This window comes from Lissotriton vulgaris, chromosome 10 (genome assembly GCF_964263255.1).
Source record: "Lissotriton vulgaris chromosome 10, aLisVul1.2, whole genome shotgun sequence".
Lineage (NCBI taxonomy): Eukaryota > Metazoa > Chordata > Amphibia > Caudata > Salamandridae > Lissotriton > Lissotriton vulgaris.
In genome coordinates, this window is record NC_141698.1 from 972188595 (window position 1) to 972206169 (window position 17575).

Genomic DNA, 17575 nt, shown 5'->3' on the forward strand with positions numbered 1-17575 from the left:
AAAATGCACATCATAAGAAATTGTGATTCTTACTGGTGCAAGGAATAAGTACTGAATTAAACTACTGCACCCATGAAGATATAGTTAAAATTCAAAAAGATGTCTAAAAAACAAAAACAAAGCTAACTATCGGAAAGAATGGCATAGGCTAAATAAAGTTTTAGTCTACTATCCGTTGCAAAGAAGTGCACTATTTTTTGGGCAGATGTGCACATGTAATCATCAAAATGCCAGCGCTCACAGCTGTATCGATACATTTAGGTATGGAATTTTTCTTTTTGAATTTCTTTGATCACATGAGGCTTGAGAGAGATGTCTAAAATGTCTAAGACCACACCCAAAAATTTGAGGGATTAGGTGCAAGTAACTTTTCATGGTAGAAAGCTAAGACAATACCCCCTTATTTAGTGAGTTTTGCAAAAAGTAGTAAATCAATAGGGGAAAATATTTGTGAGTGGAGAATGGTAGTTACAAGTGCAATGGGCGTCCTCTGGATTTATTAATGTATGTTTTCCACCTGGCCCTTCATTATGAGTTTTGCTGGATTTTGGTGGAGGTATACCAGTGGACCAGAATCCTTAATTCAAGCCTAAAAACATCTACCAATTCCGAGATGTATCATTGCAATTGGAAATAAACACAGGGACCCAGGAACAAGATCCTTTTTCAGTGGGTGTTCCTCGATTCTAGAGTCAAATCCGCTTACATTTTCAACTTCAGAACATGTGGAAAATATCAGTGGAAGAGCCAATGGTGGTCAGGGTTTCAGGGCAAGCCAGGGCAATAGTTGGCTAGTCCAAGAGAGCATTGTCTGCTACCTGTGTTGTGCTCTGGGCCAATGGGAGTATGCTTATCCCTGATCCTCTGCCGAAAGCTTCGGGCTGCTTATACTCGTAGGGCTTGAAGAGGGGATAGTGAGTGGTTGAGTCATCATCCCCTGACGGAACACTGAAACAGTATCGATGGCAAAAATATAGAACTACAAAAATATCGAGTAAAAAATATAGAATGCCAAAATATCGACTTCCTATCTCCAAACAGGTAAGTACAACAGTAGGGAAAGCGTTGGATAGCTTAGGGGTAAAAATTACTATTCCCACTCCAGTGAGTGCAACAGTAGGGAAAGCGTTGGATAGCGGGAGGGTAAAAATTACTATTCCCACTCTCAGAAATAAACTGTACCCCTTTATCAGAACTATCTCTGATGGGAAACCTTCTATTGTGAAAACATCAATGAGAAATGTCACCACTGATATGGTGTTGAATTCTCTCACAAACTTGACCTCTAGCAATTTAGACATATTATTATTCATCACAATGGATAATCGTTGATTGAGATGGATAGAACCAAGACAATAAATGTAAAATTTTTCCCAGATATCCTTGGGAATTTTACTTCCTCCCATGGGAGGTGTTACACTCGAGAACTTTGACATTCTGCCTGCACATTATACACTTATTATTCCGATTATCAACATCCCTGTCCAGTCCCAGCCGGCCACCAATAGGTTTCTGTCAATCTCGTTTTATTAGCATCATTCCCAAATGATGGCTAAACTCCAAAAAAGAATTCCTGATACTATAAGAAAGAACAAGTTTATCACACCGAAAAAGCATGCCATCATCCAGAATCAGTTTACTCTGAACCTTATTATAAGATAAAAGTTCCTACTTTAGGCCACCCTTTAGAGGAAGACTCTGTAACTTTGTTCAAAACCACTTCAATTGCATTCCTCCAACTCTCTTCTTCGCAGTTTTCTCATCACCCTTATTCTAAAGCACCAGTGCCACATAACAATCAGCATCTTGCTGCTCATCATCATCCTTAGTTTCCTCATCAAATTCAGAATCCCAGTTGAGGAAGACATGAAAGAAAATTCACGTTCCAGTTTTTCCCACTTGAATGTGCACAACATTAAAATGTTGCTCGAAATATTTTTCACTCACTCTGATAAATATGGCAGTGGCTTTAGTGCTTTAGTGGAAAGAACATTGGTCCCTTTCAATATGGGTAACAACCGCTTGTGGTCCATGCTCAATAAGGTTTTTGGTTCCTAAACATAAGTTTTGAAACGTTCAACAGCTCATGTACAGGCAAGCATCTCTCACTTAATACCAGAGTAAGATCTCTCAAGATTCTTAAGGGTATTTGGAGCAAAAGCTATAATATGTTCTGACCCACCCTACTCTTGAAACTATACTGCCTCCAGATCCACAGCACTGGTATCAACCAGAATGCATATTTTACCAGATGAAAATAGACTTTTAAAGTGATGCAGCAACCACATCTGTTTTCAGTTCCTGGAAGGCTTGATTCTGTTCTACACTCCACACAAATTTCTAATTTTTCTTAAGTCTTCAATGAAGTGGTTCTGCCTTAGTAGCAAAATTCTCAATACATTTGGTATATTACTCACACATATCTAAATACACTTGAAGTTGCTCACGGTAAACCAGAAAGGGCACTTCTTTTATAGCTTTCATCAAACCTGGATGAGGGGCAACAATCTCACACTTAAAACATACATTTGTCTTTCCTGAGTCTCAACCCCTTGCATCTGAGTTCATTTAGAGCTTCATCCAATCTTTGGTCATGTTCTTGAAGATCTCACCCAACAGCAGTGTGACTTCCTCAAATACTAATACTCCAGGAATGCTCTTCAACACATCACTCTTTTGAATACAGCAGCAGCAGCTGAAACAAGTCTATAAGGCCTCCAACAATATTAAAACACCCCAAATGGAGTTGCAAAAGCTGTGAGATGCATGGACTCCTTAGCCGAATCCATTTGATGGTATGAGGAACGCATTTCAAGTTTAGAAAATAAATCTGCACAGCCAACATAACAATCATCCCATCAACTTTTGGTAAATGATAACAATCTACCCACATTTCTTTGTTAAGACTTCTAAGGCCCACACACATTCACAATTCATTGTTTGTCTTTCGAACAACCACTATTGGTGACAACCACACAAATGATTCTGTGGCCTCAATACCACCTTTAGATCATAACTGTTGAATAGGTTTCTCCGACCCTTCTCTGACTGACATTAGCACACATCTCAATTTTTGTTTCACTGGTATACCACCTTTTTTGAGGTTGATGACATGTTCAAAATCCTGAAGTTTTCCAAGTTTCTCTTTGAAAACTTCAGAATTCCTCTCTGCAAAGTGAAAAAGGTTACGCTTGCAACATTCATATCATCACTACACGAAATGTGTTGAATACACCTAGGTTTTAAAGTTATCCCAAAACAACCTTGCTGATATCACCCAAGGATGTTAGGACCAGAATGTGAAACATAAACTTTTCCCAAAATGTCTGATTCTTTGAATTTCACAGTGGTATCAAAATACCCAAAAAGCTCAATTTTTTTCCCCATCAGAACCTTGAAGAGTTCCATCAGGTGAGCTTAACTTTTACTCTGGAAAGTTTTTCTCAAATGTGTTCCTGGAAGTAATAGTTATTTTCAATCCAGAATCAGTCAATAAAGATATCCACACCTCACAAACAAGGACATTTTCAATATGATCTTTAGACTTTGGAAAATTGTGCTCATTTACCTGCATACACAATACTAAATTGCCCATGTAAGCGTTTAAATAATCTGCATTACTAGCTTGTTCTGATACTGTGTTGACATGAGTTTATTTGTTGTTCGTCCTGCAAACTCTGGCAAAGTGACCAATGGCCCCACACTTAGCACATTGTTTACCTACTGCAGGGCAGTGCTTAAAAGTAGCAACATGAAATTTAGATCCACAATGGAAGCAAGATCCAATGAAGGTTTTCTTATTTTTTGCAAGATTAGATTTGTTGGACATATTGCCTTTAGCAACTCAAATATTATTATCAGTCTTTTTATTTAAAAGTTTAAAAGATTCTACGGAGTCTTCTATGCTGTTAGCAATTTCCATTGCTTATTCAAAGAAGAGATTTTTGCAAGTGAGTGACCTTTCCTGTTTTTGTTTATTAAGTATCTTGTGACTAACTGGTCTCTGATATGTTGGTCTGTGAAATATGGCAACACCCTTAGAGAAGCCATATATATACCAATAGTTTCAGTGACAAACTGTTCCCTTGAAAATAACGTATGTCTCCTAACAAACAAATTTTGTGGCTTAGCAAAATGTCTTTCAACTTTTTTGCAGCTTCCTCATATTCATCAAGCTGTTCATCCTCAACTTTAGACACAATAATATGCTAACCTTACATGCTTTGAGAGAGTTCAAGAAACCATTTCTTCCTGTCAGGTTTGAACTTAAACCCATCTATAGCACCCAGATAGGTAGTAAATCTCTAAATTCAATGAATAGGTGGTTCTCCTGGTGTTTGCAAAAACAGCATTGGAGGATTAATAGCTTTTACAGTAGAAACACAATAAGGATGATTAAGTTAAAATGTGCTTTCAAACAATGTAAAGTAGACAGTAGGAATCATGACAATATGGCCGATCCAGAACCAGGCAATGTAATGCAATCGTCTAATGAATGTGAGGCAGTTCTCTAATTAAAAAGGACTTCAAACAATGCAAGTCAGGCAGCAGTAATTGTGACAATATGGCCGATCCAGAAACAGGCAATCTAATGCAATAGTCAAATGGATGTCAGGAAGTTCTCTTTGTGACAAGATGGCCGCGAAATATGGTATTGCGAATGTATGTGTGGGTGATGACAGCAAGTAAAAAAACAGCATTGATAATAGAAATAGCCACAGTGTTAAAATATCTACGCAGGATCTGCTGATACTTGAATTCATTGATTTCGCCTCACCTCAACACAGCACGAAGACTAATTGTGGCACAAAGGACATCACCAATATCGGAAAGATTCCTGCTTTGCAGGCTCTTTTCCAATGTTACAATGAAGAATAATAGCATGCAGCATAAAAAGTATGGTAAGTATTTATTATAGACAAGCCAGCATGAAAACAGGCCGCTCCCAAATTGTGCCTGCCTCCTCGTTCACCTGATGGATCTTTGCTGTGCGTCATCCTCATGCCCCAATTCTCAAATGACAGGACGTCACATAGCAACAGGCAAACCTAGCACATAACAGATAGTTATTTTCATGATATATTAAACACAATTGGAACAATTTCAAATCCCCTGGACTTCATAATAAATGAGATATGCCTAATTAGAATTCATTTTCAAATTAATTGAGTAAACACCCAGATATTACTGATTTTGCCCCATAATTTAAAAATGCTCAACCAAAAAAGTATGATTCTTATTTTCCAGAAGGGCCAGTTCAGAGGTTTTTTTTAGTCTTGGGAACAACACCATTTTTATATTCAGCATTAGCCAATGTCTATGTTTTTTGATCTTATGGGATGAACCATAAACATTTTGTTTATTTTTTCCCCTTAAGCCATTAAATCTGGTTACTGGCACCATCACCGAGCCTCCCTGCTCAGTCCAGCTCAAAAAGAGCAAAGTGATCAAAACCCAAATGGACCGATGCCCTCAATGCCACCCAGCCTGACATTGCAACCAACCTTGAACAAACCGTCCAAATCTTCTCAGCATGGATAACCAACTTCACTGACAGAGTCACCCCCATTTAACAAATGAAAACCAGCAAAGCCACCAAGCAAGTCAGCCGGTACACACCAGAATTCAGGCCCCTAAATGCAACTGCAAACAACTGGAAAGAAGATGATCCACCAGCAGAGACTCCCCAGACTGAACCACCTTCAAGTACTCCCTCAATAAATAGCACCAACGCTTCAAGGACACAAAAAGACATGCCACAGGAGACCTCATTGAAGCAAGTGCAAACCACAGTAGGAAAAACTTGTTAGAGAGTTCGCCTGTCAATCTGCCCTCGAGAACTCAATCCCACTTCCTTACTCCTGAGGCGAAAAGCCGGGAGAATTGTGCTGCTGACATTGTTTTTACTTGTGTTTTCATTGCTACTTTTAAAAATCACCTTCTTTCCCTGAGCACTTATACCTTGGACAGGGCGCCCCCTGGAAGCAGACGCGCAGCGGACTCTAGTTCTGACACGGAGCTCAGGGTAATTTTGCCGCCATCTCCCCGACCACGCACAAGCCACGCCCACTCTAGCGAGGCCACGCCCCCTTTTCTCTGACGTATTTAACCTGCGCTGATTACGAGCGCGCCAGAGACCTTCCTTACTCCTGAGGCGAAAAGCCGGGAGAATTGTGCTGCTGACATTGTTTTTACTTGTGTTTTCATTGCTACTTTTAAAAATCACCTTCTTTCCCTGAACATTTATACCTGGGACAGGGCGCCCCCTGGAAGCAGACGCGCAGCGGACTCTAGCGCTGACACGGAGCTCAGGGTAATTTTGCCGCCATCTCCCTGACCACGCACAAGCCACGCCCACTCTAGCGAGACCACGCCCCCTTTTATCTGATGTATTTAACCTGCGCTGATTACGAGCGCGCCAGAGACCTTCCTTACTCCTGAGGCGAAAAGCCGGGAGAATTGTGCTGCTGACATTGTTTTTACTTGTGTTTTCATTGCTACTTTTAAAAATCACCTTCTTTCCCTGAGCACTTATACCTGGGACAGGGCGCCCCCTGGAAGCAGACGCGCAACGGACTCTAGCGCTGACACGGAGCTCAGGGTAATTTTGCCGCCATCTCCCCGACCACGCACAAGCCATGCCCACTCTAGCGAGGCCACGCCCCCTTCTTCCCACTCGTCTCCATATAACCATGTGCCTCTCAAGGACGCGCAGCGGACGAGCGCAGCGGGCGCGCCATTTGCGCGCCGAAGCCGTGCTTAAGGCAAGCCCGTCTGCGCCTGTCCGTGCCTGGACGGGCCCAGGGACCAGGCAGAATGGAGAAATTACCAGGTACACCTCCCTTGAACTTCTTTCCTTACAGAACTCTGGTCTCTCCTCTCTTGATTCTACTACATGTGCTTGTTTAAAGGCCAACAATATTTACCCTCAGCACTTTATGCAGGAGCCATCTCCTACCTTACCGCAATGCCCTAACTCTAACACTAATTCCCCCTTAAGTCCTAATGTTCTGACCCTCCGCTGTCTATATCTTAATACCAGATCTCTGGTAAAACATCAATTAGACATTTTTCTACTACTCAAGTCTGATAGGCCAGACATATTGTTTGTCTCCGAAACCTGGCTTACTGCAGACTCCTTACCAGATATTCTCACAGCCTTACCAGCAGATTACTATATCCTGTTAGTTAACAGAAAATCAGGAAAATCTGGTGGTGGCGTTGCCGCCATCATTCACAAAGATCATACGTTTACCATTCTATCTTCTTTAGATTTACCAGATACTGAAAATTTAGTTATCAAATCTGACACTGACAAAGGAACCATGGTGCTGGTACTGATTTATCGGCCGCTTATCCATGCCTACCTTCCCAGTTTCCCTGTCTGAGCAACTGGCCGGTCTGGTCGTTGATTATGATAAGGTCATGTTAATAGGGGATTTAAATTATTGGTATAATAACTTGGAAGCAGGACCTCATGCTATAGAACTTTTTGAGCTTCTCTCCAACCTGAATTTTCTTCAACATGTCTCGATTCCTACCCATGAAAAAGGACATATCTTGGACCAGATTTGGTCTCACAATATTCCTACTTCCAGCCCCACGGCCTTAACTTGTATATGGTCTGACCACCATCTACTGCAATTTTCCATCACCTCTCAGGGCATCTTAAAAAACCATGTGCCCATGGGAGGGTTAGCCAGGAAATGGAGATCTTTAAACATCCAAGATTTCCTATCTACCTTGACTAATTCTCTTCCGACTCTTGCCCCTGACATCAATCTGATGGATAAAGCACTTACTGATTGGCTTTTTTCTGCTTGTAACGAACATGTCCCCTTAACTAAGTTTTCCTGTGCTCGCCATATAGACGCCCACAGGTGGTTTTCTATAGACTTAAAAAATGAAAAATTTGAACTCCGCCAACTAGAAAGAAAATGGAGGCATGGTTATCATGATAAAGATACACTATCATATATGGCAGCTCGCAGGAATTACAAGAGCTCCATTTTATCTGCCAAAGCAGCCTTCTTCTCAGAAAAAATTTCCAACGCTCAAAATAAATCGAGAGAAATCTTCAGAGTCGTAAACGATCTGTGTGATGATGCCAGAACCTCTCCTTCTCAACCTCCATCCCAAATGATGTGCAATCAGCTTAATGATTTCTTTAAGGAGAAGATTGACATCATAAAGGATAGTATCCAAACTACCCATTTCACTGCAGTTAGCTCGGAAATCTGCAGAAACCCACACAATCTCCAGGCTATCCCTCCCATCGACCCACCCAATTTGATGGAGCTGATGAATCGAGTAAAGTCTGGATCCCCCAACGACCCCTGTCCTCCGCATATATTGAAGGAAGTCTACTCAACACTCCCTCAAGGAATACTCCCCCTCCTGAACAGATCCTTATCACAGGGAATAGTTCCCAACTCATTTAAAAATGCCACTTTAGTTCCATTAATCAAGAAACCGGGTGCAGATTTATCCAATCTATCAAATTATCACCCCATATGGTGCCAAGTTACTTGAAGCCCATGTGGCTAGTTGCATTTCCAACTTCATAGTAACATCTGACTACCTGGAGCCAAACCAAGCCGGATTCCGCCAGGCACACTCCACCGAGGCGGTGATCCTCGCTGTCCAGAATACTCTAAGGACCAACGCCGATAATGGCATACATCAGGCCCTCGTACTCCTGGACCTGTCGGCCGCGTTTGACACGGTGGATCATACCATCTTATTACACTGTGTCGAACAAGCCGGCCTTAGCGGCTCGGCATTTGGCTGGATTAAGTCCTTTCTGATGGACCGATCCCAGGCAGTCAAACTGGAGAACTTTATGGCACCTAAACTTCCCACTACCTGCGGTGTTCTGCAGGGTTTATCATTATCTCCCCTTCTATTTAATTTATACCTCAAACCGCTAAAGCAAACACTAAAAAACAGGAAAGTCACCATATACAATTATGCGGGCGACCTGCAGCTGGTATTTCCTCTAAACTCATCGAACTCTGTTGAGGAATTCCAGACCACTATGCTGCACATTCAGGGCTGGATGGATCAGAACCATCTAAAGCTCAATCCTGGAAAGACCGAGCTGGTACTCCCAGGCAACAGTGTATTGAGTTAGGGCCCTCATTTTTGGCCGACTTCGATGGGTTCTCCTCCATCTCCGTCTCAGTCGGTGAAGAGCCTTGGGGTCACTCTTAACTCTGACCTTTCACTGAAAAGTCAGGTCGGAACGGTGATCTCTTCCAGCTTTTTCAAGCTACGAAAGATCAAGAAAATCTGCTTACCCAATCCGCTCTAATTCAGGTGGTAATCGCCTTGGTCCTTTCCCGACTAGACTTTTCCAACTCCATTTATTTGAGCCTCCCCCTTGCTCTTTCTAAACGCCTGCAGATTGTTCAAAATCAAGCTGCTAGATTAATATTTAAAAGCAATCGCAGGAATTCGGCCAAACCTCTGTTAGCCTCCCTTTATTGGCTCCCTATAGCCCACCGGATTACCTTTAAGGTAGGCTGCATAGTTTTCAAAGCCCTCCATGGCAAAAGCCCTAGGTTCGTCAATCATTTGATAAACAAATACGAACCGACCCGTAACCTTCGTTCTGCCCACTTGTCCCTCCTCACGTTGCCCATGTTCAAAAAGAAACGACTTGGTGGATCCCGATTTGCTTACCTTGCCCCAAAAACATGGAACTCCTTCCCCCTGTCACTCCGGAACTGTACTAAGCTGGCGGAGTTCAGAGGCGCTCTGAAGACCTGGTTATTCAAGCAAGCGCCCGGTTAGGGTATTGTTTACCATCTGTCTCACTTTAGCGCCATGAAACCCCTGGGTGACCGTGCGCTTGATAAATTCCGAATAACATAACATAACATAACATAACATAACATAACATAACATAACTTCTCAGGAACTCTGTGACACTCTGGCAAACTACTTCCACAACAAGATATCTACCATCTACAGAAACTTTGAACCCCAACCCTCCAACCTCGACATCCTCCTTACACCATTAGACACCACCCACTCGCTCACTGCATGGGAACAGCTAAACACACAGAACACCAAGGCCATTATGAACTTCATCCACTCAGGAACACCGACAGACCCCTGCCCACACTGCATCTTCAACTTCAGGAGCCAGGAAATTAGTGTGGCACTCACCTCCATCCTTAATGCTAGGGATGGCTAAGTCAGGATTTTACCAGACGTTAGATTTTGGCCAAAACTGCAGTTTTCCCCAAAATCTAATGTGTGCTAAAATCATGTGGGCTGCCTTGTAAATATTGTGATGTAAACACCATCGATATTTGCAAGGTAGTCTATCCGGGGTACGCCCAGTAACGCCCACTTTGCATCCCATTGGAGATGCAAAGGGAGGCATTGGGAAAAAGGGTGCTAACATGCGATTATGCATGTTAGCACCCTCTTGTAAATAGGGCGCTGGTTTTATCTCCACTTTTTTGACTTTTTAAGCCAAAAAAGCGTAGATAAAGCCCTTGTAAATATGCCCTGAGACTACTGGATTAATGCACTAGGAATGCACCAGAAGTATGGCTACCGATGTGAAAGTGAGTCTGTGTGCCGCATAGTTGACCCATACATTAGTAGTGGCAAGTCAAACAACAAGGTGTCCCTGCTTTATGTTTAATATATTTAGATCATATGTTTTTATGATTCTAGATTGCTTGTGACAGTTTGAACATTGTATACAAATTTAATTCATCATCCTATTTACAAGCATTCACACAACAGTAATTGGATTGTCTACTTTGTGATGGATTTCGATTTATTTAGGAATTTACATATTTCTGCTTGTACTACCCTAGCTGTAATCCAGTAAAAGAAACAGGGCGAGTGTTCCAAACATGGGCAACACCTGAAAAAAGGCCTCACATTATTGCCCATTTTAAAAAGTATTTTTTCTACCTCATTACAGCCAAGGGTTTGCATTATTGCTGCATCGCTCTTTACTTTAATTCCCTATTAGTAGTTAGTGTACATCATTAACTAATATTAGACATCTGACGCAGTGAGTTCATGCCAGGACAGGAAGGTGGAGGCGGAATGCTCAAATGACACACTGGCAAGAACAAGAGCCAGTTCAAATAAAACCAACGGATGCAACTACCTTTGTAAAAATAAAAAATAAAAAGATCATTAACCGAGAACAAGCAATGAGTCATGCAGTGCTTACAGTACTCGTAGGTAACAGACAAGCTTTTGAGGTGTTAACCTAATATTCCTCCCAGTGCAATATCTACTAATTTAGGCATAAACTGACCATATAAATAATGCAAACTTGCATTTAATGTGCAATGACAGCAACTCGAGCAGTGACTCTCTATTTGTTTTATTCTAAAACAGATTCATTCTATAATAATATTTAATGCCTACATGACCCCACAGCCAGCATCCACCACGCACACAGACGCAACATCATATCTTATGCTGATGACACACAGCTCATACTCTCCAACTCTGAAAAGACGCCAAACACATGAACCAGTTTCTCCCCCTGCTTGATCGTAGTTGACGGATGGATAGAAAGCACTGCCTTAAGCTCAATACAGACAAGATGGAAGTAGAATCTTCGGCAAAGACATGTTTGCTCTGAAACTCTACCTGGTGGCCTGCATAAACTTGGACAAACTCCCCTCCTGGCAACCCGTGCAAAGAACATCAGAATACACTCAACAAGCAACACAGTTGATTGACATAGTCCAAAAGGGATTTAGCATCATCTTCTGCATCCTTTTCCCAAGCCTTCTTTGTAATCTCAAATGTTCGGGCTTGTCACCCAAAACTAAATTCAAAAGGAGAAATACCAAGGCTGCTCTGTGCCTGGCGTCGTAAAACAAAAAGAGTGAGAGGTAATAACTGGTGCCAAGTTTTCCCATCCCCAGACATTTTTTTTAAAGTAAACTTAAGACTACTGTTATATCTCTCAACAAGACCACCCATCTGGGAATGGCACACAGAGGATGTAAAGGGCTTAATGTCAAGTTGTTTACATACGTGTTTCATCAGTTTGGATTGAAAAGACGTACCTTGGTTGGTAAGTATTTCCTGGGGAAATCCCACAGGGGAAACCACCTCTATGAGGTGTTATGCAATGGTTTCGTAAGAGACAACCCTTAGTGGGATGGCTTCGGCATATCGGGCAGCATAATCGACTATGACTAACATGTATTGGAAATCTTTTGTAGAACATGTTATGGGTCCTAATAAATCCCTTCCTATCCCATCAAAGGTTGTACCTGTGATAGGTAAGGGTTGTAGGTGCGCTTTGGGTGTTTGCTATGGGAGTTTTATTTGTCCTATGGCACACTCCTGGCAAAACTATTTGTTTTTTACATATGCCAGGTCAAAAGAAGATCTGCTGAATGACTTGACCGTCCTTTCTACACCAAAGTGACCAGCCAAAAGGTGTCAAGGTGCACAAAACAAATCTTTGTCTCTAAAATCAAGGGGAACCAATAATTAAGGGGTGTCACTGGCTTTACCAACATGATAGAGGAGGCCTTTCTCTCTTACAAATCATGAATAGGCAGGGTTAAGGGAATTCTGCGTATCTTTGGAGCTGTGCCAAGCATTTTGGAGTGTTTTATCGTTCAATTGAGCTAGTTTGAAACATTTGTCTAATGTCCATGGTTCCAGTGTAAGAAGATTGTTGTGTACAAGGGCATCTCCTGTTGGCCTTTCGTTTTGGGGATGATTCTTATTTGTGACATTCCCAAGTAACAATTCAAGAAAATAGGGGGTATCTTTTCCAAGAATTATTTTCTGAGGGAGGCAAGGAATAACCCCGGCTTCAACTGTGCTTTCTTGCCTCGTAGCACTGATGACAATAAACTGAGCTACTAGATAGATTTTAGTGTCTCCATGCACACAGCATATCCCCATGCTTTTGCTCAGGATATTTTGGGAGGGATAGACCAACTCACTCTTTAACACCGACTGTCTGCACCCTGAATCTAGTAAGGTTAAACAGTGAGTGTTAAAGTCACATAATAAATAGGTCTTGTCTCTTGGGCATGAAGAATGGACTGTGGTATGTAGCTGATATCCATTGGCTCTTCTTCTCCTGTCTCCCTCTTCCTTTTACAGAATTTTCCAATGTGCCCCCACTCCCCACATTTGTTGCACGTACTGGAGTGGGAATAGTCATGTTTACCCCTCTGCTATCCAACATTGTCCCTACTGTTGCACTCACTGGAGTGGGAATAGCCATTTTTATTCCTCCGCTATCGAATACTTTAGCTACTGCTGCACTAACTGGAGTGGGAATAGTCATTTTTACCCCTCCACTATCCAACACTTTCCCTACTGTTGCACTCACTGGAGTTGGAATAGTAATCTTTACCCCTCTGCTATCCAACACTTCCCCTACTGTTGCACTCACTGGAGTGGGAATAGTAATTTTTATCCCCTGCTATCAAACAGTTTCCCTACTTTTGTACATGGGCATGTTCCTAGGATGAGGGGGGGTGCCAATTAGTTACCTCCAGTATGCAGATGATACGATTCTTGTGAGTCAAACTCCTATCGGCCTACAAAGACTCATTACTGCCTTTGATGACTATATACAACAGAATGGCCATGAACTGAATGCTAAAAAAAACAAAGTGATGAAAATTGGTTTAGTGAAACAGAAGTTTAATCCCTGGAAGGACAGAGCAGGTGCAATTGATAATGTTAAGACGTAGAGATGCTTAGGGGTGATGTTTGACAACCGCATGTCTTTTAAATTTCATTGTAAGGATTTAAGGGCCAAGGCTGTAACATTGATCCATGCTTTTAAATGTTAAAAAAAATCACTGAACTGACAACCATATAAGCTTATTCTTAAAGCAATCAAAGCCATGTTACAACCAACCCTCATTTATGGTTCCCCCATTACTAGAGAAAAAGATATGAAGGTGCTTGACCTACTGATTGTCAAGGTCTTCAAAGCAACTTCTGGGATTGCCAGGTCAGTGTGTCAAGCAGCAATACGATTGGAATTCGGTCTCCAAAGACAGTGCCTGGTATCAAAAGGAGCTTTTTTAAATGTATGGTCGCATTGTCAATGTCAGCCCCTGCATCATTAGGGAATATTTGTTGGCAGGAAATAGATAAGTCTGTCTACCTGGCTAAATGGAGATCTTATATTTTAACTTCCCTATGAGATATCGGCCTCAAAGTGAACTGCCAGATCTGAAAACTATAAGTTAATTTAAAAAAGCATATTAAAGCTGAACCATTTAAATTGGATACAAATGCATTAGCTGAGAAAGATTATGCATGGTATGTGATTAATTCAAACCAATCCCCGCATGTTTAGTGGTATCTGAATGTTTTTTCTGCACAGTTAAAAAAAATGTCTTTAAGCTTACCTATGGGAATAAACCCAAAAAAGGAGGGCACTCGATCTTGGATCAAACAGTGTCCGGTTTCTAAATGTAGATTTTGCAGATGGCCACAGGAAAGTCTTGTTCATATAGTATGTGCATGCCCCAAGCTGACGTTTAGTTTTGAGACCTTACTTTTTGATGAGTGGCATGGGATCTGCCCAACAGGCATTAATCATGTCATTGTCTGTTGAATCGGTTCCATTACTATGTCAGCTGGTAACATTTTTAATATAATATATGTCTAATATAATAAGGAAGATCTCCTCTATTTTTATGGCTTTGGTACTAATAGCTTTAACGCCTCATAAATTCTATCACCTAATAATTGTTGTTGCGAGGGTGTTAATATGATATCTAACAATAGCTGGGTTATCATCGCAGCAAACTGATGCACTTTTTTTCATATGATGGTTGTTGCAAATATTGTGTAGTGTAGTTCCTATAGTCCCAATAGGCTCTGCGCATTGGAATAACATAAAAAGCAGTGTAGACGTAGGACTGAGGTCATCTAGGTCTCTACTGACTATGTTAGACTTAATTAGTTTTGCCAGCTAGCTCAGAGGTCACTAGAAACTTTCTCAAATGAATAGGGAGGAGTAAACTTCCCTGGTTTAGACAAGAAGGGATTAGCTTCTGACAACCATATAACATGACAACGTTGCTCCCCCAGAATAAGGAGTAAATCTCCAGAGTCATGTGAAAACAATAGACAGCTATTTCACTCAGTCAATCGTGCATGCTTAATTTCACCAGGGTGCAGAGAAATAGAGAGACGGGCGTTTTCAATAAAAGGTGTTATTTTATTGAGCAGTCTTCTTTCTCATGCAAGAGAAATGAATTGCCACAATTGCAATACTTATCATGAAGTAAAGTACGTACAGAAAAAGGAGTATTATGAAATAATACTGTAAAAGCATTGATATGGTTTCTTAGCCATATGATACTTTGTATTGGCATTTATATAGCGCACTACTTACCCGTAGGGTCCCAAGGCGCTTCGACCGATGCGAAACCCTTCCTGGCTTCCCTGAGAGATGGTCCCTTAATGGGTATCTCCAGGGTGAGACCAGGCATCCCCGGCGGTCTGGTGGGGCCGTTAGTGAAGATGAGGCAAGCTAATGCCCAGAGTTGCCGAGTGTGATCGCTGATCAGAGTGGGCACCGAGGCGAGAGAATTATCGAGTCCGCTGACCCTGGTCCAGAAACCTGCCGCGCCAGGAATCGAACCCTGGTCCCAGGCCGTCCTCTGCTCTCGGGTCTGCCGCCTCTAACCAGTGAGCCACACTACTTCACTACTTTAAAACGGATAAAATATTTACATACATAAAACATTGACTAACGAACTCAACTGGTGCTTCTAAAATACGCCTACCCCGGTGTACCTGACCTAAGCCTAATACGTGGGAAGGAGAAAGTAATTTGCAGTTTAAAGTTAAGTTGGGTTTTTTGCCAAGAATCTGAATCAAGAATTCTCTTTAAGGTTTGAATAAGCTTCGTACCTTGCTTATAGAATGCACCAGGTCTTGTATCTCGTTCTCAGGACTCAAACTCCCAGTCACCCGCAAGGGTGACTGGAAACACCAGAGCTGGATTTCTCGGCGTGAGAAAAGGCATCTTCTTTCCCAGTGTGTCAAAGGGAGAGACGGCTTCCTTCGGCTCTCGCATCAGCTGGGCTTCGGATAAGTAGATAGCCGCTCTACTCCACACTACTGTGTGTTGCTTAAGGCAAGTGTTTATTTATACCTGGAAGGTTCCGTGTTTGACGTAAGGTTGGACATAAGACGTCAATAAAAGATGTCACTAAGAACGGGCCATTCTTTTAGTGCTCGCAGGACTTCTATGACAAATCAAAACAAAGGCATGGGGAATTCCCAGGTTGCTGAAGGTTTGGTTTGTTGAAAGACTCGTTGTGCTCTCTAGGAGTCTAAGGAAGTAGCCTTGCCGTATTTGGGCTGCATGGGCTATGACTAAATATGGGTATGACTCTTATGCCTTTATAAGGACACGATTTATTATCTAGACTACTATTATAAAGAGAGAACACAAACCTTTAAGCCAGGTAAACTCAAAAAGTACTGCATCAATCACTACACCCAATACACCATTTGAAAGGGGAGATGTAGCAGAAGGACATATGCTATAGATGTGAACACCATATACATTAAAAAAGCAAAAACGCCAAAAGTGGGAAAGTAGTCCGGCGTGGGCGTTAGCATGGGCGTGTCAAAGAAAAGATGTGGGCATTTAGAGGGGCGTGTCAAACAAAAGATGTGGGCGTTTACAGGGGCATGGCCCAAAGTACAAACAATAAACATATGCCAAACGATTTCACTGAGTTCAATGTGCAAGGCACACACTTCACTACACACTTCAATGTTCGTAGCGCAAATGAGATTTCAATGATTTCACTGTGCAAGGCACACACTTAACTCTGCATCCCGCGCATTTGCAAAGGGCCGCCTATCACTTGCCTTGACATTCGCGCATTCGTCCACGTTACCCTTCAAACATTAACGCCTTCGTGGGATGACATCCAAAAAGGGGCGCGCCTTCCATAATAATACAGTGCCACAGGGGCCAGGCTTACAAAATGGGCCGCCTATCATTCGCGTTGCTTCGCACAGCCCACCAATCACGACACACAGTGATTAACACACACACGAGAGTTGCGATACAAAAATATAACAAATGTTTAACCATTTGACAAACTAAAATGTTGTCACAGAGGGAGGAATGTAAACAAAAGAGGTGCCCATTTCTTAGACAAGAAAGCCAATCGGCGGAACATGAACGAGACTTTACTCACAAGGCTCCGAATAATTACGTATGCTGTGGACAAAATTTAAAAACTAACACAAACACTTCCGAAGCAAGATGGCGGCCGTGAGGAGCGGCTGAGCGGCAACCGCAGCAGTGCAGACAGACACTCCAGCAAAAAAGAAAACCTCAACAAACTTTTTATTTCGGAAAAAGATGCCACGAGAATGAGCTTGCTATGAGCTTACCGGAAAGATAAGGAAACCGAGCAGCTCCAGCTTTGTGGATTCCCCCGGACTGTAGATTGATGATCGCACGGAGGAGACGCCGAGACAAACCGGGACGCAACACGGCATACAGCGCGACAGCTCGACGGCTCCGATTCTGCATCTTGGTGTCTCGATGCATCGGTTT